Raw genomic sequence first — 23,238 nt, 5'->3', positions numbered from 1 at the left:
CAGGAAAGCGCCTCGACAAAATAATAAACTACCTCTGATAGACTGGAACTGATTTTAGGGTAACATACAGGTAATCTCTCTGTATCTGTCTTATATTTCAAGAAAATTTCAGCCTCTTTCTCCCTAATTCACAATTAGAAATTAAAAGACTCTCTCTCTCTCCCAATAATTTAATTCGAAACTATCACCTTTCTAATTTCAGGATTAGAGATTAGTACTGTCTCAACTCACTCCCGTCTTCTTTAACTTAAAATAAAAGAAAGAAGAAAAACTAAATATCTCATTCTCTTCGCAGTGAAGACCAAACACTTTTTTGTTGGGGGTTTGGTTGGTTAGAGGGGGGGGTAGGGGATGGGGGCTAAAAAGAAACCCACCTTAACTGACCATACAAAGCAATCAGAATAGGAATCTCAGTACTGGAATTAATTGAACCCAATCTAAGCACTGAACGAAAGTCTAAAGGAGTTTTCACGAGTTGCGTTCGAACTTCACCTTCGCTTGCCTGTTGTTCGCGGACGAAAATAAAAGAGAAACGTGATCAAGAGGCCGGAGTTAAAGGTGTAGTTTTACATAGGGGCTTTATCTGCCCGTTGTCCTTTTTTCCTTAAACGAAACCCGAAACCGGTCGTTAAGAACGCAACCATATTCGTTCTTTACTGAATTTGTTTTTCCCCAACTTCTAGAACACGTCTTCATATAGCAATAGGAACACAAAAAAAAGACATATCATGACTTCCTAAGTTCTTTTCAGTGTTATCTCTTGTCATTCAGTTATTCTTTCTTATCAGCCAATTACTCTCTCTTATCAGCTTCCATTATTCATCCCTATCCAACTCAACTTCCGTCTTTTGTCGCGGTCCATCAGTGTTGGTTATCAGATTTAAATGGAGTTTGTTGCCAATGCCGATTACTACCTTATATAGCTGCTCAACTGGTGTCATTTCGTATATATAAGCCTTTATTCATTCTCTCCAAACTAATGTCGTTTTACCATCAAATGCATTTACTCTTTATTGAAACCACCCACACTCTCTTCAATAACTCAATTAATCTCCAATCGAACGCAAAAACACACCAAACTCAATCAGTATTCCTTGATCACGTTTCAATTCCTCTCTCTGGTAAAACCTGGCATCTTCTTTCTTTGAAATGGTGAAGTTATCAGCCTAACTTTCGTCTCCTCGCAAGAGAGTTCGCCAAGAAGCAGCAGTTCCTTTTTATTGAATGTTTCATCCAGTTTGTCGGGATCTTTATTGGTGCCGTTTTAGTAAATGCATACCAGTATTTAAGTCAAGGTTTATGATAAGAACTGTTTCATGTACATATGTACGTATGCATTCAATTTAACCTCGGTATATTGTGACATTCGACATCAAACAAAACCATAAAGATTAATTTAAATATATTTACATTCTTCTAATATGAACAGTTATTAAAAGCTTGAATGTCCCAGAGGAGAGAGAGAGAGAGAGAGAGAGAGAGAGAGAGAGAGAGAGAGAGAGAGAGAGAGAGATCGTCAAACCTGGCGTAATGATGACTCGGTCTGCAGCAAAATTCGCCTCTACATAATGAAAGGGGCTGAATTATGCATATTTCGGCGGGGCGAGATATCAATATGCAAAACAGATGTGTGTTTGTGTGTGTGTGTGTGTGTGTGTGTGAGAGAGAGAGAGAGAGAGAGAGAGAGAGAGAGAGAGAGAGAGAGAGAGGAGAAGGGGGAAGAATCCATCAGGTGCAAATTTCAGAGGAGCATTAAGACGAGAGACGAGAGAGAGAGAAGTGAGGCCCATATGGTAATAATAATTATATAGGCCTATATATTGTAAATGTTATCTCTTGCAAGTCGAAGCAATTCATCAACTTGAAGGTTGAAAAGTCCAGTAAATAAGGTTGACTAAAGTTTCCAAGAACAGTAATTATAATAATTAAGGCAGATAGTTAACTTCAATAGCCATCTATATATTAGAGGAGAAATGAAGAAATGCCTGCTTATTAGTCATTTACCACAGGTACTGTGTGAAGCTCATTAGAAAAAATAAGCTTTGAAATGTCACGTGATACACAAGACAGCGACAAATTAGGTCTAGTAACTACGATGTTATCTGCAAACCACTGGTTGTATAATGAATTTGGCTCAATGGATAAAAAAAAAAGGAATGCTTGGCAGTGATACGTCGGCGATTTCATATATAATTACATAAATAAATATATAAGCAGGCAGGCAGAATAATAGACAGAAACACACCCGAAATAAAAAAAAAGGAGTAAAATAAGGTATCTTTGATTTCAGACGCACGTGACATTACTAGAAATAAGATCAGTCTCCGAACCTAAATCTATCAAGGACCGTCCGGTACTTTATAGCAACTCACTTTCCATGGAAGGGGGCGCCAACGGGGGGTGGGGGGGAGAATGGATAAAAAGGGTGTGGATTTAATCTAGGGGGCCATGGGAATGGGAATGGGTGAAGGGAATCGTGATTCCGAAAATCACGCACTTCGATCTAGAAGCTTTCTCGTGGGAATAGTGAAAGAGCGAGAGACCTCACTCTGCTGACCGATCAAGATTTTACGTTCCTGCTGGGGCCAACGAAACGGAATTGAAGGAAGGAAAGCTGGGAATAGTGACTGCACAATGGTCTTGTTTCATAAGATAGATTAAACTGACTGAGTTACGGGGACGGTTTCTTTTGTATATAGGGTCACGTCACGTCGCCCGTACACACACACACACACACACACACACACACACACACACACACACACACAGCTACCATTCTGCTACACACACTCACACATACAGCTATTTTGCTAGACATGCTCACACATACAGCTATTCTGCTGCACTCACACATACAGCTATTCTGCTGCACACACTCACACATACAGCTATTCTGCTGCACACACTCACACATACAGCTATTCTGCTGCACACATTCACACATACAGCTATTCTGCTGCACATATTCGCACATACAGCTATTCTGCTGCACACACTCACACATACAACTATTCTGCGGCACACACTCATACATACAGCTATTCTGCTACACACACTCACACATACAGCTATTCTAATGCACACACTCATACATACAGCTATTCTGCGGCACACACTCATACATACAGCTATTCTGCTACACACACTCACACATACAGCTATTCTAATGCACACACTCATACATACAGCTATTCTGCTGCACACACTCACACATACAGCTATTCTGCTGCACACACTCACACATACAGCTATTCTCCTGCACACACTCACACATACAGCTATTCTGCTGCACACATTCGCACATACAGCTATTCTACTGCACACATTTGCACATACAGCTATTCTGCTGCACACACTCACACATACAACTATTCTGCTGCACACATTCGCACATACAGCTATTCTGCTACACACACTCACGCATACAGCTATTCTGCTGCACACATTCACACATACAGCTATTCTGCTGCACTCACACATACAGCTATTCTGCTGCACACACTCACACATACAACTATTCTGCTGCACACATTCGCACATACAGCTATTCTGCTGCACACACTCACACATACAGCTATTCTGCTGCACACACTCACACATACAACTATTCTGCTGCACACACTCACACATACAACTATTCTGCTGCACACACTCACACATACAGCTATTCTGCTACACACACTCACACATACAGCTATTCTCCTGCACACACTCACACATACAGCTATTCTGCTACAAATACTCACACATACAGCTATTCTGCTGCACACACTCACACATACAACTATTCTGCTACACACACTCACACATACAGCTATTCTCCTGCACACACTCACACATACAGCTATTCTGCTACAAATACTCACACATACAGCTATTCTGCTACACACACTCACACATACAGCTATTCTGCTACACACACTCACACATACAGCTATTCTCCTGCACACACTCACACATACAGCTATTCTGCTACAAATACTCACACATACAGCTATTCTGCTACACACACTCACACATACAGCTATTCTACTGCACACATTCGCACATACAGCTATTCTGCTGCACACACTCACACATACAACTATTCTGCTGCACACATTCGCACATACAGCTATTCTGCTGCACACACTCACACATACAGTTATTCTGCTGCACACACTCACACATACGGCTATTCTGCTGCACACACTCACACATACAGCTATTCTCCTGCACACACTCACACATACAGCTATTCTGCTGCACTCACACATACAGCTATTCTGCTGCACACACTCACACATACAGCTATTCTGCTGCACACATTCGCACATACAGCTATTCTGCTGCACACACTCACACATACAGTTATTCTGCTGCACACACTCACACATACGGCTATTCTGCTGCACACACTCACACATACAGCTATTCTCCTGCACACACTCACACATACATCTATTCTGCTGCACACATTCGCACATACAGCTATTCTGCTGCACACACTAACACATACAGCTATTCTGCTGCACACACTCACACATACAGCTATTCTCCTGCACACACTCACACATACAGCTATTCTGCTGCACACATTCGCACATACAGCTATTCTGCTGCACACACTCACACATACAGCTATTCTGCTGCACACACTCACACATACAGCTATTCTGCTGCACACACTCACACATACAGCTATTCTGCTGCACGCACTCACACATACAGCTATTCTCCTACACACACTCACACATACAGCTATTCTGCTGCACACACTCACACATACAGCTATTCTGCTGCACACACTCACACATACAGCTATTCTGCTGCACACACTCGCACATACCATACAGCTATTCTGTTGCACACATTCACACATACAGCTATTCTGCTACACATACTCACACATACAGCTATTCTACTAGAGACACACACGCACATACAGATATTCTGCTACACACTGACACACATACAATCAAAGGAGCATTCAGGGTAACAGACAGTAGTATGTGATCTAATATAGAAAAACGCATAAAAACAAAAGTATATAATTAAAAAAAGCAGTGAAAACAACAGTCAGCGATCTAATATAGATGAATTCGTAAGTGCAAAAATATATAATTATATAAAAATCCTTAAAACTCATGGTATACCTTCTGTAAACAAATAAATGAAAGAACTATACCGATGGTATACCTGCTATTGAGGACAATAACAGTAAAACTAAACTTAAATTTCATAAAACAAAATATATTCCAGACCGCTCTTAGACCGCCGTTAAATATCAAGATAAGGAGACGAAAATAAGGTTTTATTTCTAAGGAAATTTCTATGAATATCGGTGTTTTTACAAGCTAGTTAAAACAGTCCTACACTGCAATTCACGTTATCCATTTCATACTTTAAAATGTATCATACTTATAATATTCTTCGCCGATAAATGTGAATTAAATCCTATTTTAGAATACACAGAAAAAGTAAAGAATAAATCATCTTTCAAAATACAAGAGGAAGTATAATAATGGTTCTCACTGTACCCAACGCTCCCTCTCTATTCATTCTCCAAAAAAACAGTAATGAGTCTCATTTCCTTTCCTCTCAGCTGTCGTACATCAAGACGATACTCTCTCTCTCTCTCTCTCTCTCATTTATAAATCAGAAATCCAGTTTGCTAAATCCACGAAGAAAGGTTTGTATTTCGGACAGTAAAGTATTTTTTATTTCTCTTAATGTTGATTCCTTCTCTCTCTCTCTCTCTCTCTCTCTCTCTCTCTCTCTCTCTCTCTCTCTCTCTCTCTCTCTCTTGAAAGGAGATAATGAAGAAGTTTTTCTATCATGACTTCGGACTTCTCTTCACTTTGTCCTTCGCCTGGAGTTAACAGAGCGTTTCCCAGACTTTCAATTTCCGTAAATTTTCAAGATTCTTTTTCCCCTTCAACTTCCCAGTTTGATTCTGCATTTCTTCTTTTGACACTTTCTTCCCGTTTTCTTTATTACCTCTATTTATTACTTCTATTCTTTATTTGCAGTAAATAAGTGTTCTATTAATCATATCTTTGTATTATTGGTTGAAAATTTCTCAAGATTATTATCTGAGACATTTGCTTACACATATACCGAGCCACTCACCTCTTCCTTCCCCCAAGGACCTCCAAGTTATACAGGTTTCACCAGTCTACAATCTTCCATTCTCTCCACGTGACCAAATCCCTGCAAAAAAACACAGTATGACAATCATTCTGTCTCCAAATGTACTATGTAGACAGTTAATTCCAACAACTACCAATTTTTTCCTCCAATTACATTCAGCACTCCCACTTCACTTCCGTAAAGGAGAAATAGCTCAACCATTATTTCATGCACTCCATCTTCCGCTTTCTTGGGGGGCATTATTCTCTTACAAATCCTTTTCAGTGACCCTTATCCTTGGCTTATCTGTTCTGTGGCTTATTTCTCTCAGCCTACCATTATCTGTTACATTTATGCTAATCATTCATTACTAACAGTGAATGCTCCATCCTTATTGTTTCCATTAACCCTAAAACTCTTATCGTACTAGTCTTCACTTTCAACTTTCCCTAACTGTAAACACTTGATACCCCTTTCACCAGTCTCAGTAGCTTTTCTTCATCAACCCTGATCGACACCATCCCATCAGTAAATATTAGCCAGCCATTCCACGTGAACCTATTTATGGGGCCGACGGGCTGCTTATCAGTCTTCTGTGCAGTCACAAAAACCACCCAATGATGTGGAAGTTTCTTAATTTGGCATTTACAAGGTGAAAGTAGCGACATTTAATTTTTCCTCCGGAGTTTTACAATGCGGAAATTCAAAACGTGGAACACACAAAAATATAATAATAAATAAAAACAACAGCCCCAAATATTTGCGATCGAAAGTTCCAAAGTGCACTGTATGTTACTGCAGCGTCCCATACACGGGGGGTTGGGGGGAATGTCCTTCTAGCAAGCGAAATTTCCATCGTGTTTAATCGTTTTCATTACTTTATGAAGCAAATTACTGAAAAAACTGTCACTTGGAATCTGGATAACTTATAGTAAATATCTACGAAAAAAAAGTATGAATACTGATTGCTTGGAATTGCTCAAGATCTCCAGTTCATATGAATATGAAGAAAAAACGGACCTTTCCTAGACAGTGACCCCGAAGGGTTTTAACCCGGTATGTATCCACCTTTGCAGCGTGTTTAGTACAAGCCCGTTGGGAGTGACCGTAAAAACATGAACAAAAGGCTGTAAATATCATGATAATAACCCCCAGGATATTTTAGTCCTAGATAACGACCTCCGAACTTTGCTGGGGTCACTATCTAGGAAAGATCCGAAAAAACATTTATATATACATATTTATTTATTTATTTATAAATTTATTTATTTATTTATTGTAAAAAAGAACCCGTTCCCGCATCAAGGAATATTATCTTGAGAAAGCCATTTACGAAAATTTTCTACATAACGGAAGTGACAGGATTCTAATGAAGGAGGAAGTTGCTATCAGGGCCATGTCACAATGGTTTATGAAATAGAATACGTGGGGTGCAAGAGAGAGAGAGAGAGAGAGAGAGAGAGAGAGAGAGAGAGAGAGAGAGAGAGAGAGAGAAGATGAAATGAACTAAACTGATACCTGATTTCGTGAGCCTGGAGGAAAGGGAGAGAGGTTAAACATTAAAAGCCAATGATTCCACAGAGAGAGAGAGAGAGAGAGAGAGAGAGAGAGAGAGAGAGAGAGAGAGAGAGAGAGAGGACAAAACTAATGGAACGTTAGGGTACGCATAAAGTTCGATTCTCGACGTTAGAAAGAATCTATTGTTATCGGAAAAAAATATAATTTTATGACTTGATTGCGTAACATCTCATCCAAGCTTTTCATTTTACGTCGCCAGCGCGCTTCAAAAACATGTCTCTAAGTCAACATTTATTGCTTAAATGTTCTTTTTCTCAATACTTTTCTGTCTTTCGTTACTCCTCTGTTATTGTTGTTGGTCGAATTCCCAGTCTTCTGAAGCAAAATACAGAAGAGGAGGAGCCGGAAAGAGAAAGCACTACTGCGCGGCAACGATCGTATTTCCACCATCATTTGTAAAACAATGTCTGACGTCTTCCGATTTGATCTTGAAATACGAGCTTGAAGCAATATTTTTTTTTCCTCGTGGGAGTCAAATATATCTTTAGAAATGTTATTGGTTTTGAAAGCGAAGGCGGGCTTTCTAGCTAGATTAAAAAGGGCCTCCATATTTTTGGTTTATTCATTCTTACTCGACGAAAAACGGGAAAGTTTTAAATTCCCTGGAAGAAACGACGGTTACGCTCGTTTCGCCCCGCATATGTCGCGCCAAAGACGCTGCAGCGCTGTTACTTGTGTATGAAAGTAATCTGCTGAAAGAAACCATGATAAAATTTAGAGAGAAAAACAAATAGATTCGTGTTTTAGTAAATAAATCTGTCACCACTATTTCAGCGGGAGATATATCAACTTTATCTTTTCCCACCATGATTTTTATGAGACCGAACGTAACCAGGGTTCTGCTGGCGTCTCTTAGGCTTGGCCGAATCTTTTCCAATTTCGATAAAAGTATGAAATCGCTTCGATTTCTTTTTTCAATTCCAATAAAAACATGGAATCGGAAGACAGCCTCATGGGGAGACCATTTCGGAATGAGACTTGGGCTTCCAGCGGATCTTTAGCACGCAAAGAGGCAGCAGATTTTTTTTTTTTTGCTTGTCAGTTGCTCTAATATTTGTTGCTCCGTTTTCTTTGATTCTCGCTTCCTTTGAAAATCTAATCAACGTCTATTTTTATTTTTTTATTCTAAATTTCCATTATTATTTCTTTGTTTTCTTATCGTTACGGCCATTTAACAGGAAAAAATCATCCTTTCTATGAAAAGTGTTGGCAGTGTTAAATTTTTAATAATAATAATAATAATAATAATAATAATAATAATAATAATAATAATAATAATAATTATCTACTTACGGTAACTGAGTCTTACGAAAAATCCACCTAAAGTATGGCAAAATTGCCGCATTTGCCCTTAAGATATTAACAACGATAAAACTCTTGGCCAGATGAGATTCTTTTGACAAAGTTGCATTTAGGATACGCCTTGGATACTCACCTTGAGGTATATTTATAAAAAAAAAACTCACAGTGGATTTCTAGCGATGTAGTGACACAAGTGGAGCTCTGGAACTTACGTTCACCCGTCAAGGTCCAACTGTCCTTTCGAAGTCAAAATCCGGAGGAAATACATAATATCAACGAATACCGAGAGGATAAAATAAGTGAATATATAAAATTAATAAATAAATAAACAAATACATAAATAATAATAAATAAAATATATAAATAAATTAATAGATAGCATACATAAATAAATAAAACGAAAAAATAAATAAATAAAAATAATAGAATAAACAAATAAATACAGTCAATAAAGTAATAAAATAGATAAAATGGATAAATAAAATAAATGAATAATTCAATTGAGTAAATATATAAATAACATAAATAAATGAACAAATAGACAAATAAACAAACAAATAAATAAATATATGAATAAATAAGATAATGAATAATAAAAAATCCATCTTTTCGATATTTTGAAAATGAGTCTTTTGCAAGAACGGCTTCCGGGTGACGCCTTTGATGTCAGGTAGGTTGATTAATTCGGGAGGAATGAAGGAATATAGAATTTAGGCTAACGGCCAAGCGCTGGGACCTATGAGATCATTCAGCGCTGAAACTTAAAATTGAGAGTAGAAAGGTTTGAAAGGTGTAACGGGAGGAAAACCTCGCAGTTGCACTATGAAACAATTGTTAGTAGAAGGTGGATAGCAAGACGGAAGAAAGAGATTATGAATGGAGGTACAGTAAAAGGAATGAAAGGGGTTGCAGCTAGGAGCAGAAGGGACGCTGCAAAGAACCTTGAGTAATGCCTACAGTGCACCGCTTGAGGTGCAGTGCACACGGCATTAGCACCCCTACGGATATTAATTAGGGAGGTTACAGAGAAGTTTCTCTCCTCTTCACCTGGTCCCTTATGACTGTCGCTGCCAAATGTCGTTTCAATAATTTTCATAATGTTTCATATTTATGACATTTAGAGGCTAATTTTTCATTAGATTTCTCAGGTGGCTTTAATATTTAAATCGTAAGACATTTATTTACATCGGAATCAATTTTTCTATTTTGGCGAATATACTTAATTTGCTACGCAGCGTTTTATATCTAATTTCCCTTTCTCTTTTCACCCAAATACTGTACCTCTAATTCTCATAATATGACCTTTTGATTCCAATCGCTCTCTCTCTCTCTCTCTCTCTCTCTCTCTCTCTCTCTCTCTCGCCTAATTCCTAATCACAGACTTCCATTCTTTTTTTTCTTTGCCATTCATTCAGCAGAGCCCCACTATAGAAATGAACTGCACAACAGTCTGGATTATTTTTCCCTACGTTGGGGGATATTTTTCCTACGTCGTCTTCATTACGTGGGGATTTTTCCCTAGATAACTTTCATACATAATGTTTCTTCCCTTATGCGCTTAGCAGAGCTTACATGCTTCAGGAATTTTCATTATACCCATATTATATGCAGAGAGATAATATATTTCCCTCGTATTTCTAAATTCAAAACATACCGAATTTTCAGATTTTCACAATTTACTAGGTAGGTTTCCCTGCCATTTATAAATATGTTATATATATATATATATATATATATATATATATATATATATATATATATATATATATATATATATATATATATATATATATATATATATATACATACACACGTGCATTAAGCTACAAACATCCTTTAATATCCAATTCACTCTGCCTCGGGAATAGTATATTTTCATATATGTTACCCGAACTTATTATCAACTAAAAAATTCCCCTTCGGGTAACATATATGAAAATATATTATTGCCGAGGTAGAGTGAATTGGATATTAAAGGACTTTTGTAGCTTAATGCTTGTATATGAATCACAGTGATGTGATAAAAATTCATTCATATATATACGTATATACATACATATATATACACATATATATACAGTACATATATAATTTATGAGTCACTTAACCTTCCTTTCTTTACAAGGGGGATTTATCATCATTTAAAAAGTCTGTTCTATTCACCTGGATTTTTAACGCAGTGGCCGAGTCTGAATTGGAGTGTCAGGCTCGCCATTAATTCCATAAGAAACTGGGCACTCAATCTATTTCGAAAAATTCAAAGGTATTCATAAGCTTCTCGGTCTCTAGAGAATAAAATAAAAATGTCTGACTCACTTTATAAAAATTAGACTATTAAAAAAAAGAGGGGATTTTTTTGTCCCTTTTCCCTAAAAACAGGACGTAATATATTATCTTTAGCAAATTTACTTGTCTACTTCTTATAATCCTCCGTCTTTCAATGAGCAGGTCTATTCCTTCCTTGGAATGAGGCCTAATCCATTGCTCTCTCCCTTCCTTTGTTTCTAGCAGGTCTGGGATAGATTAGGGCAATAGGTCGGCCCCTTCATCACCTACTGAATTAGGGTACTCTATAGAAACTCCCTTGATACGTAGGGAAATTTTCTTCAACTTTTCCCTAAACTATCCTTACACGAAGGGACATTATTGAAAAATTCTCCCTATACTCTACTTATTCATAGGGAAATTGTCTTATAACTTTTCCCTAATATATTCCTATTTATCAAATGGCAGTCTCTCATTTTTACTGTCATCTCTCGTTTTCTCCCCAACTTTATATACATTCCCTTATGAAGGGAAATTCTCTAGAAAATTTTCCCTATACCCTACTGATTCACAGGGAAATTGCCTTGGACCTTTTCCTTAAGTTCCTCTTATTTATTAAATGGAAGTCTCATTTTTTCTTTATCATTTCTCGTATTCCCCCAACTTTCCATGATATACATTCCTTCACGAAGGGAAATTCTCTAGAAATTTTTCCCTATTCTCTACCTATTCACAGGAAAATTGCCTTGAACCTTTTCCCTAATTTCGTCTTATTTATGAAACGGAATTCTCTCCGTTTTCCTTGATTATGTCTCGCTTTCTACCCTACTCTATATATTCTTCCTTATCACAGTCCTCCAAACGTGATATATGACGAAAGGGAAGTTCTCGGAACAACGAGCTATATCTGAATGATGAATATTCGTTCCGGATATGCAAATTCTGAGAGAAAACCCGGAAGATTTCCCTTTAAATGATGACATCAGTTGGCTCCATGAGAGAGAGAGAGAGAGAGAGAGAGAGAGAGAGAGAGAGAGAGAGAGAGAGAGATACAAGATGAAACGGAATAACACTGACCTCTTACATTTTTCTTTATTTAAGAAAAGCCGTGAAGATTTAGGTTCAAACCGCCAAAGTGATTTAGAAAATGACAATCGAATTCAAGGTCGTTCGCCCACTTTTTATATATCTGATCTACAGTTTTTCAGAGTTCTTTTCGGTTTTATTTCAAAATTCTACTAACTTTCTCATTTGAAAATATACCCAACTTACCCCACACCAGTGGTTCCCAACTCTTTCTTTTGTCCATGCCCCACCTAATCACCTTTAAAATCCTGATGCCCCCTGTGGTGATATATAATTCTTATATTCACGCAGAGGAAGCCTAAAAGGCATTAACTTGGTCTAAACATTCTCGAATTGCCCCTCTTTAAAAATCAAAATAACCCCCTGGGGGGTGTACGCCCAACGTTGGGAACCACTGCCCTACACCCTTTCGAGTTGCTTATCCGTTTTTTTGAATGATTTTTAGATATATAGGCTATTCTGCGTGATCGCTTCGTAGTTAATAAATTTAAGGAAAAATATAACGTCAAGACATATGTTTCTAAGCTAATCGTTTAAAGCATTAAAGTTATTCTGAGAAGAAATTACGACAGCACGCTGGAAAGACCCCAAAGAAGAAAAGGCAGAGGAGATCCTTTTCCTCGCATGACAAACCAGTGCCTGGGAAGATAATTTTAAGCAAATAAGGTAAATTCTATCTAGAAAGACAAAAGGGACTCTAACGAGATAATACCTGACAAGAAATAAAGACTCGAACGTCAACAAGAGTCACATTTAAAATGATTAAGAGGAATACACTGGATGAATACTCTTACTTTCTCTCTCAACACCTTTCTTTCTTGATAATATTATCCGCTTCTGTTCCCTCTCAAGGTTAAGGCTAACATCGCCCCGCCCCCCCCCACACACAAGCACACACACCCACACAAACACACACACACACACACATATATATATGTGTGTGTGTGTATATTTATACACACTCTATAAGAAAAAGTGTAGTGAAACCACTCGCTAAATGAACCACTGAATTTATCTATAAATATAGATAAAACATTTATCTATAAAATATAGAAAAATGGACACTTTAGATGATGAAAACTTAACGAGGGTTACGATAAACCAACTATTACAGTTGCACGCTCTGCGCACAGCCTCTTAAACACGCAAGTAATTATGCGTGAATAATTACGATCTATTCTTTAACGTTCATTTTTTAAACGGAATTTCTTTTATAGAAAAGTTGGTCGTAACAGACTTGAAAAAATATCCTTCAGATGGCATTGCTTTTAAAATCCACCTCAGTTCGTTACCTCGGGAGCACCGAAAACATCAGATTTAAACCCAGGTAATCAAGGCTTCTTCTTCATATTCGTACTCTGTTAGCGTTTTAACTCTGTCATGCAAATAGCCTCGTCATCAAAGGACAACTGGTGCCTCGAGCTGATGCATTTTCAGTGACTCTGAAGGGACGTCGGCTGAATTGCAGAATATCTCCGAGAATCTGGAGTATGGTGCTGTTCTCTTAAATATTTCCATGGCTTTTATTAAGCCTGTGAGTCTAGTTTTAGGGTCGTTGGTAAACTCCGTTCTCTGAGATGCTTACTAAGTTGGTAGTTCTGTTCGATTTGAATATGGTTGGCAAGCCTGTTCGATGTGTGGTGGGATGTTTGGTAGCCTCTTCGGTGCCAGGAATGTTGGCAAGACTGTTCGACATCCGAGACATTTTCAAGACAGCTCAGCATCTGAGACGCTACCTATACTTTGAAATTGGGAAGACTGTTAAGGGGTAATATCAAATAAAATATATCATAATCTGTCATCTACACTGAGTAACCTTTCCAAGTACTCACTCCATCGACAAGAAATTGTACTGTCTTCTGACAGCTTATCTCCAAAGATATTCATCATTTCGTGATCCATTTTCTCACTAAGCGTTCTGTCTAGATAACTCACTTGAAGACCTTCGTTTTTAGTTTTCCGTAAAAGAAAACTGTTGTGAAAGCTTCGTCTGTCCGTCCTCACTTTTTTCTGTCCGCACTTTTTCTTTCCGCCCTCAGATCTTAAAAACTAATGAGGCTAGAGGGCTGCAAATTCATATGTTGATCATCCACCCTCAAATCATCAAATATACCAAATTGCAGCCCTCTAGCCTCGGTAGTTTGTGTTTTATTTAAGGTTAAAGTTAGCCATGATCGTGCTTCTGGCAACGATATAGGGCCGGTAGGCCACCACCGGGCAGTGGTTACAATTTCACGGGACGCGGCTCATTCAGCATTATGCCGAGACCATCGAAAGATAGATCTATTTTCGGTGGCCCTGATTATACTCTGTAGCGGCTATACGGGAAACTCGACTGCGCCGAAGAAACTTCGCCGCATTTTTTACTTGTTTCCCTTAAATTCAGCTTTTCTTGAAGAGAAAAAAATCCTAAGATCCCATAAATTAAAGATGAAAACTTCGGTAAAAGAGCGATGAAGAGCAGCCCAGATTATCTCTGAGAGCAAATCCAAAGGTATCTCGTAAATCCTGGAGTACTATTCCTCTTGATAACTCAGAGCGGCATATGACGAGTACATTTTAAATTACTTATACATTCATTTATTCAATGGTGATTGTCAAGCGGACAGTTTAACTGAATAAAATACTCTTTGAAGCAAATTAGTAGTCTCTCTCTTTCTCTTTCTCTCTCTCTCTCAGATATACTTCCTCGCGAATCAGGGGGTCGAAAGTAAATCAAATTATCTGTTACATCACCGTAGAGTATTATCAATTAGGGAACACATTAATGATAATTATATAAAGATGATATATTACATCACCGTAGAGTATTATCAATCAAGGAACGCATTACTGATATATTAATGATATATTACATCACCGTAGAGTATTATCGATCAGGGAAAACATTAATGATATATTAATGATAAAATTTTAGATTTCGCAAACCGATAAGCTATACAATAAATCCTTTCACATTTTACGCGTGACAGAGCCTGAATATGTAAATGAAGTCAAGGTTGAACATTCTAAATTCTTTCTTTGCATGTGTTTCACAGCGAGAAAAAATGAGAAAATATGAAAACTTATATAATGAAGTCTGTGAAAAAATAAATATTATTGATATTTGGTTGTTACCTTAGAAAACTTCTTTACGTGCTTTAAAATAATTTGAGATACGTAAAATTAACCTTTACCTTATACCGGTGATTTAATAAGAATGAATAAACTAATAATAAATTATGGATGAGCTTCAACGCTGACCTTCTTTCGAATGATAATTGACACATACTTAAAGCAGCAGTTAATATACTGTCCGTGCTGGGAAGCACATTCTCCAGGGCCTTAGGCCTATACAGGAAGAACAAAATGTATTTCATAATGACAATTTGAATGGGGTGCGATTAATAATCCACACTAACCAAGTAATCTCTGAATGAGTCACGACCCCAGTTACGTTAAAATATAACACGACAATGTAGTTTATGAAGAATTTAGTTAAGCACATAAATTTTCAAGTCTCCCTTTTTCTTTTCTTGCTCTAAATCTTCAGTTAAAACCTCTATGGACAGAGCCAGCCAACAGACTTTAAACCCAAGAGGGGTCCTAAGCGAAACCAGCCTGCACGGGAGAGAGACATTAGTTATAATTAAAGGTGCTCAATAAATAAATATGAGGGAGCAGAAAATAAAACCGACTGACCCGAAATTCGGGAGACGTCAACAGACAAGTGAAAAATGCGCCGAAGTTTCTTCGGAGCAATCAAGTTTTCTGTACAGCTTATAATGCTGTATGAAACCTTCAGCTACGACCGGGCAGCGCTCAGCTGCTCCCCAGATGCGGTCAAGTGAAGGTGTGTTGGTGAAGCCTCCGGAAAGCGCTGCCAGACGCACGATCTATGGCTAACCTTAACCTTAAATAAAGTAAAAACTACTGAGGCCGGAGGGCTGCAATTTGGTATGTTTGATGACTGGAGGCTGGATGATCAACATACCAATTTGCTGCCCTCTAGCCTCAGTAGTTTTTAAAATCTGTGGGCGGACAGAAAAAGTGCGGACGGACAGACAAAGCCATTTCAACTGTTCTCTTTTACAGAAAACTAAAGGCGGGGAGGAATTTGCTCCTCGCTTAAACATTTGTAGTCAGAAGATTCCACAGCTGCACCACATTCAAGTTGTAGCCACGATTAAACTCCTACTAAACTGAGTTGTGTTAAACCTGATGCTAGAAGACGTCACACTGTTTGCAGCAGAGCAGCAGACTGCCAAAGATTCTGTAATCAGAACTGGCAGAGTTTACGTCCCCCAGTGCAAACATATCATTAAAAGACTCCGAACGCCCAGTTTACTTCTGTTCTCTGTTCTCGCAAATGCAATCTTAACCAGGGCAATCCACACGTCATAATGCTTCCGGCATGGGGTTTACTAAGGTCTAAATAAGTGGTTCTTAATCTTTTCATTACCACGTCCCCTCAAAGAGTTAGTCCTTGCATCTATGAGTAAAATTCCCTCCCAGTTTTAAAGGAAAATAAAAAAAGAGAAAGAGAAGGGTTGTTTTTATTCATCTGGGAATGAATTAGTAAGATACTTGACACTGCTTCTTAGCGACGGTTGTTAAGAGAATATCGGATATAATTAGATAATTTATAATTTTTCCCTACGGCTCGCGCCCCCCCTTTGAAACTGCTGACACCCCACTAGGGGGGCGCGCCACCAGGTTGAGAACCACGAGTCTAAATAATACCTATTCTTTAGCCCTTGGGATCTACAGACTCATAATTCTATCTTCCCAAACTTTACGTAACCAATCTCGCGTCCTTCCCAATGGAATAAGGTGTTCACCCACCCTGAAGGCTGAGGCTGTTTGGTTAACTATACTCTAGAAATGCAGCGGCTAGAATTATTCTTTTTTTTATTATAAACGTTTATTGGAAAATATACAAATTCCTAAGAGATTAAATATGTCTGGTGTAACAGATGAAGAATAAATCCTATTGGAATTCAGTACAGTTTACCTAGACACTATATATATATATATATAAATAAATATATATATATATATATATATATATATATATATATATATATATATATATATATATATATATATATATCATACACACAGTTGTCATATTAAAAATATTAAGGTATACAAATGTCGTCTAACATCCCATTCACTCTACCTCTGGAATAACACGCACACACTCGCATATTATATGTATATACTGTATATATATATATATATATATATATATATATATATATATATATATATATATATATATATATATATATATATATATATATATATATGTGTGTGTGTGTGTGTGTGTGTATATATATGTGTTGTGTGTGTATGTGTGTACGTATCTTCACGCTTTAAACTTCCTCGACTGAGACATGACTTCTCTCACCCTAAGTCAAGGAAAGGTTCCAAGCGAGGCATAAGGAAGATGAATCTGTGTTATCTATAATCCAGTCGCAAGGGTTTCGTAAGGCACCCCAGGTGGGAGAGGAATCCCCAAGTGGGAGAAGACTCCCCAGGTGCGAGAACCCGGTAGATGGTATGATTACTCAATAAGACTGGAGGTCGGGCCACTTTAAGGGGGTCATAACTCACAGGGGTCATTAAATTCTGACCTTACTTCCGAGGTGTGGTCACAGCTAACTGCTTCGCGGTAAGTTTTTATTCACTTTTGTCAATCTTAACAAAGAATTTTATGCTGATTCAACACTTTGGTGAACTTCAAAGGATTTAAACTTCAGCTTAGATTAAGTCTGAGCATATTTTTGGTTCACCGTTAACTTCAAATGATTTAAACTTCAGCTTAATCTAAGCTGAAGTTTAAACCGTTTGAAGTTTATCGTGAATCAGTTGTATGGTCAACGTTAAAATAATTTGAAGTTCAAATCGTTTGAAGTTTGCCGTGAACAGGTCATTCGATCAAATAACCTGTTCATGGTGAACTTCAAACGATTAAAATTTCAGCTTAGATTAAGTTTAATCATATTATGATTCACGGTAACCTCTAATTCATCCCAAACTGTCCCCGACCTCAGGTCATCTGAAATTACCATTCATATATATATATATATATATATATATATATATATATATATATATATATATATACTACATTTCAAAAGAAACTTTTAACTTACCCAAGGTAAACTACGGTTCAAAGCTCCCCCACTTTAAGTCTTCTCAACTACGGTACAACCTATCTATGGTAAGTATGACCTAGAAAGAAACTAGAAGGGAATGAAAGAAAACAAGAACATCTCTTTCGTCTCCACTAATCACAGTAACAGGATAATCCTTCATCTTCGCTCTTGCGTACTTCGCCTAACGTGACTACATTGTGAGTCTTCTAGATGATGTTCTCTAAAAGAAGTACGATGGACGCTTCGGATGGAGAGAGAGAGAGAGAGAGAGAGAGAGAGAGAGAGAGAGAGAGAGAGAGAGAGAGAGAGAGAAGATTTAACGCTCATCGACATTACCTTGAAGAAGTACGAGTGAAAACTATAAGCGGAGAGAGAGAGAGAGAGAGAGAGAGAGAGAGAGAGAGAGAGAGAGAGAGAGAGAGAGAGGCTTATCGCTCATCGACAGTGTTTTCGAAAACTGAGAGAGAGAGAGAGAGAGAGAGAGAGAGAGAGAGAGAGAGAGAGAGAGAGCTTATCGCTCATCGACAGTGTTTTCGAAAACTGAGGTAGAGAGAGAGTCTTATCGCTCATCGCCAGTGTTTTCGAAAACTGCAAGAGAGAGAGAGAGAGAGAGAGAGAGAGAGAGAGAGAGAGAGAGAGAGAGAGAGAGAGAAGAGAGAGAGAGAGAGAGAGAGAGTTATCGTTCATCGACATTATTTTAGAGAGAAGTACGACTGAAAACTATAAGCAGAATCAAAGAAATTATCTCCTCTTATCGTTGAAACACTCTTCAGACTACTAGAACAACAAACAAACAAACAAACAAACAAATAATTAAATCAATCAATCAATCAATAAACTCTTTCAACGTCCCGCCGCCCACAGCGTTCGAAACTATCGAAAATTTCCCTATGAAAATGTTCCCCTCTCCCCAAAAGCTACGTTCCTATCTTTACCAATATCTAATAATTATCTCTTCGCCAGTTACGAGACGTACCTTTGGTCAAGCTATCGTCAAAGGCCCCCTATAACATTTTAAATAATCCAGCTAACAAAAATAAAAGACAAGTAAAGAGACAAACAGACCAAGACAAAAAACGTTACCCTCTTCTCGGAGGCAAATATGATACAGCACGAGGCCCCTGATGCTAAGGAACCTCGATTATAGGACTTACTTACCCGCTGGTCTAAACCGTATCATTTTACGAAAGACATATCACGGTTCTATAACTGAATGAAACTTAAACAAGTAAAAAATGCGCCGAAGTTTCTTCGGTGCAATCGAGTTTTCTGTACAGTCGCTACCGCGCATAATCAAGGCCACCGAAAATAGATTTATCTTTCGGTGGTCTCGGTTTTATGCTGTATGAGCCGCGGCCCAGAAACTTTAACCATGGCCCGTGGTGGCCTATCCTATATAGTTGCCAGAAGCACGATCATAGCTAACTTTAACCATAAATAAAATAAAAACTACTGAGGCTAGAGGGCTGCAATTTGGTATGTTTGATGATTGGAGGGTAAATGATCAACACACCAATTTGCAGCTCTCTAGCCTCAGTAGTTTTTAAGATTCGGGGGCGGGCAGAAAAGTGCGGACGGACAGACACATAGCCATCTCAATGGTTTTCTTAAAACTAAAACTCCAGAGCAATATATTGAAGTATTACTCAATAATCATGACAAACTGTCTACCTGTCGACGTTCACGGGACATCTTAAAGATTCAAGTCAGCCCAGGAGGCTCCAGAGCTGACCGATTCGTGGTGTCAGTTCAACCGTGTCACTCGTCTCAGACTCTCAGTTCTCCGCCAACCGTCAGTGGGAGAGTGTCTACCTCGCCCGGTCTCCGAGTGCTCATTGGGACAGTGTAACACGAGAATGTCTTTATACTATTTTTTTTTCTTTTGATTTTTTTATTATTACTGTGACTATACCAGATAGAACAATTATCCTGGTGGTGTTTATTATCGTTGAATGATAATTAACAACTATTTGGACATATGTATTACGGAAAATATTATTTTTTTCTGTAATTTCACATCTATTACCCGCACGCAGAGTACTCGTATATAAAATCATGTGACAGTTATGACCCGCTGTTCTTTTGTCTTTTCTGTTTTACGAGAGTTATTATACAGATTAAAAAGCCGTTAACGTCTCATAAATACGTAAGGGATATTACATTTTTTCCCAGACGATTAAATAAATATACAGCTTTGTATTACATTCTGTTAATATCGAGCACAAAATATGTAAGAAAAAAACAGAATATTCATATAACACAAAATTACGAATTCTTTAATTGTTCAATTAACGTGGCAAGTCAGTTTCTTCTGTCATGGCGGTAAATTTATTATATTTCTTTAAGAAATAGAATTAACAATAGGTAAATGTCTTTTCTCTTCTTCTCATTATACACACACACCATATATATATATATATATATATATATATATATATATACATACACATATATATATATATATACACACATATATATATGTATAATTATATATATATATATATATATATATATATATATATATATATATATATATATATATATATATAGAGAGAGAGAGAGAGAGAGAGAGAGAGAGAGAGAGAGAGAGAGAGAGAGAGAGAGCAACTGGTATCTTTCAAACTTTTACCAGATATATGTATGTATATATATATATGTGTGTGTGTTCTTTTAATGGTTATAATGACCTTTTAACTTCTCGACTTTCTCGTATACTTTTTAATACACTCACTATCAAATCGAACATCCGAGCTGGAAATAAGCAAAGAAAGTTTCACCTCCTGTAGCAGGATTCGAACCCACGCGCAGAGTTTCCAGTAGAACGAACTAATGCGACATGGAGTGTCGTAGCTTCAATAATTAGGTGCCTAGTAAACTGTCCACAGCCTGGGTGATATGGATGGGCTAGCAACCTCACTCTAAAATGCTATCCTCAACCAGAAAAATGCGGATTATCTATTTATGCCTCTATAATCACACACACACACACACACATATATATATATATATATATATATATATATATATATATATATATATATATATATATATATATATATATATCAAGAATTGAGGGAGTGGAAACAGGCTAGTGCATAAAATCATCTGTATTTGTGCCGACGTTTCAAGACGACTAGTCTCATTTTCAAGGCTGCAATAAAAGAATAAATATTGTGAATTATAATTAAATACAAATTATACAAAAAATCTCTTTGAAGACATTTGTACATAAGGATAAATTAGGCACTGCCCTCAATTCTTGATATGTCTGTCTGATTACCTGTCCTGCCTGTATCCTTTATATATATATATATATATATATATATATATATATATATATATATATATATATATATATATATATATATATATATATATATATATATATATACATATATACATACGTACAGTATATAAAAATTCAACAGAAAATAAAAGCATAAAAATCATATTTATAAAACTTTGCATGCAACCATTACGGTAAAACAATGTAAAATTCAAGGAAAAAAATCTCCAATGACTTTCATAGTTAACGAAACATAAAAGATTTAATTTGAGAAAAAATTACTTAACCGACAAAAGTGTTTTTGTAACAAAAGCGGAAAAGTAATTCTGATAACTTCCGGTATGAAATAAAAGAAGGATGAAAGGAAAACCAATAAAAAAAGAAACGAATGAAAAAACGAATAAAGGAAGAATAAAAAAAAGCTGATGAATTAAGGAAGAGAGGAACATGGCAATTAGGAAGCGAAAAGCAACGAAGGCAGAAAGAAAATAGTCACAAGACGCGGAAACCCTAAAAGAAAGGAAAAAAAAAAAGAAAAACGGAGAAGAACTTGAAGAAAGGAAAGAAAGAAGGAAGAGATGAAGAAGTAGGAAAAGAGACGGAGAAGTGAAAAATGTGGGACTTCTATTAACCGACAAGGCATGTATCTCGTCATCGACTTGCTTAATTACGTTGGCGCCCCAAGAGACAAATGTGCCGGGGATTTTCGTAATATAGTCACACACACTCTCTCTCTCTCTCTCTCTCTCTCTCTCTCTCTCTCTCTCTTTAATTTAGTCTCTAATTCTCTTTCACCAAATCAGTAACTTATGCACATTCCTGTCTTGACTAGAGCATATTTTGAAAGTTAATTCTCTCTCTCTCTCTCACACACACACACACACATATTAAAGTCTATTTCTTTAACACTATATCAATCACATATTCACCTTCTTCTGTTAACTGGTCATTTGTGAATGGTACCTCTCTCTCTCTCTCTCTCTTATATAATTATTACCTCTATCTTTAATTCTTCTCTGCATTGACATCTTCACCTTTCTGTTTTACCACGTAATACTCACTCACTCACTCTCTCTCTCTCTCTCTGACATTGCTAAAACAACGCTTTATCTTTTGTAAACAACTTTATTTACTTCAGAATATTTCCAACATTTTAAAAATATTTTATTTATATAAGAAAACCTATTATAAAAATGATTAAAGCAATTAATCTTGGGAAAATTAAAGTTTCTCTTTATAAAGTCTCTCGAGCGCAAACAATACTCTTTTTTTGAATGACATCGTCTTCACAGCATTGTGCTATATGCGAATTAACTGTCACACATGGGGAAATTTTTTTTTTCTTTGCTTATTTCTCTTTATGCATGTGTGTATATACGTCAAATGCACACGCATACATACTTGCATGCACACACAAATATGCACCTTACGAATAAATGGACATTATATATATATATATATATATAT

The 23,238-nt window shown here is 37.0% G+C and overlaps 2 protein-coding genes across 10 annotated transcripts in view; one reads left to right on the top strand and one right to left on the bottom strand.

Annotated features, from left to right (window-relative positions):
• The window catches only part of LOC136845247 (uncharacterized protein C2orf42-like), a 132,558-nt gene that overhangs the window by 24,952 nt on the left and 84,368 nt on the right, over positions 1-23,238 (bottom strand). For 2 of the 4 annotated variants that reach the window (XM_067115342.1, XM_067115344.1), the window contains one exon: positions 6,112-6,192. The exons of the other annotated variants lie outside the window; for them this stretch is intronic. The gene's annotated coding sequence lies outside the window, so the exon portion shown is untranslated. The remainder of the gene's footprint in view (positions 1-6,111; positions 6,193-23,238) is intronic. 4 annotated transcript variants of the gene reach the window in all.
• LOC136845248 (U-scoloptoxin(05)-Er1a-like) overlaps positions 20,181-23,238 on the top strand; it is a 102,265-nt gene continuing 99,207 nt past the window's right edge. The window contains exon 1 of one of the 6 annotated variants that reach the window (XM_067115345.1): positions 20,181-20,330. The gene's annotated coding sequence lies outside the window, so the exon portion shown is untranslated. Of the gene's footprint in view, positions 20,344-23,238 lie in introns of all 6 variants that reach the window. The other 5 variants (XM_067115346.1, XM_067115348.1, XM_067115347.1 and 2 more) reach the window with 5 other exon arrangements.

The sequence above is a fragment of the Macrobrachium rosenbergii genome, chromosome 13 (assembly GCF_040412425.1).
Source record: "Macrobrachium rosenbergii isolate ZJJX-2024 chromosome 13, ASM4041242v1, whole genome shotgun sequence".
NCBI classification, from domain to species: Eukaryota; Metazoa; Arthropoda; class Malacostraca; order Decapoda; family Palaemonidae; genus Macrobrachium; species Macrobrachium rosenbergii.
This window is presented reverse-complemented; position numbering and strand designations above follow the sequence as displayed.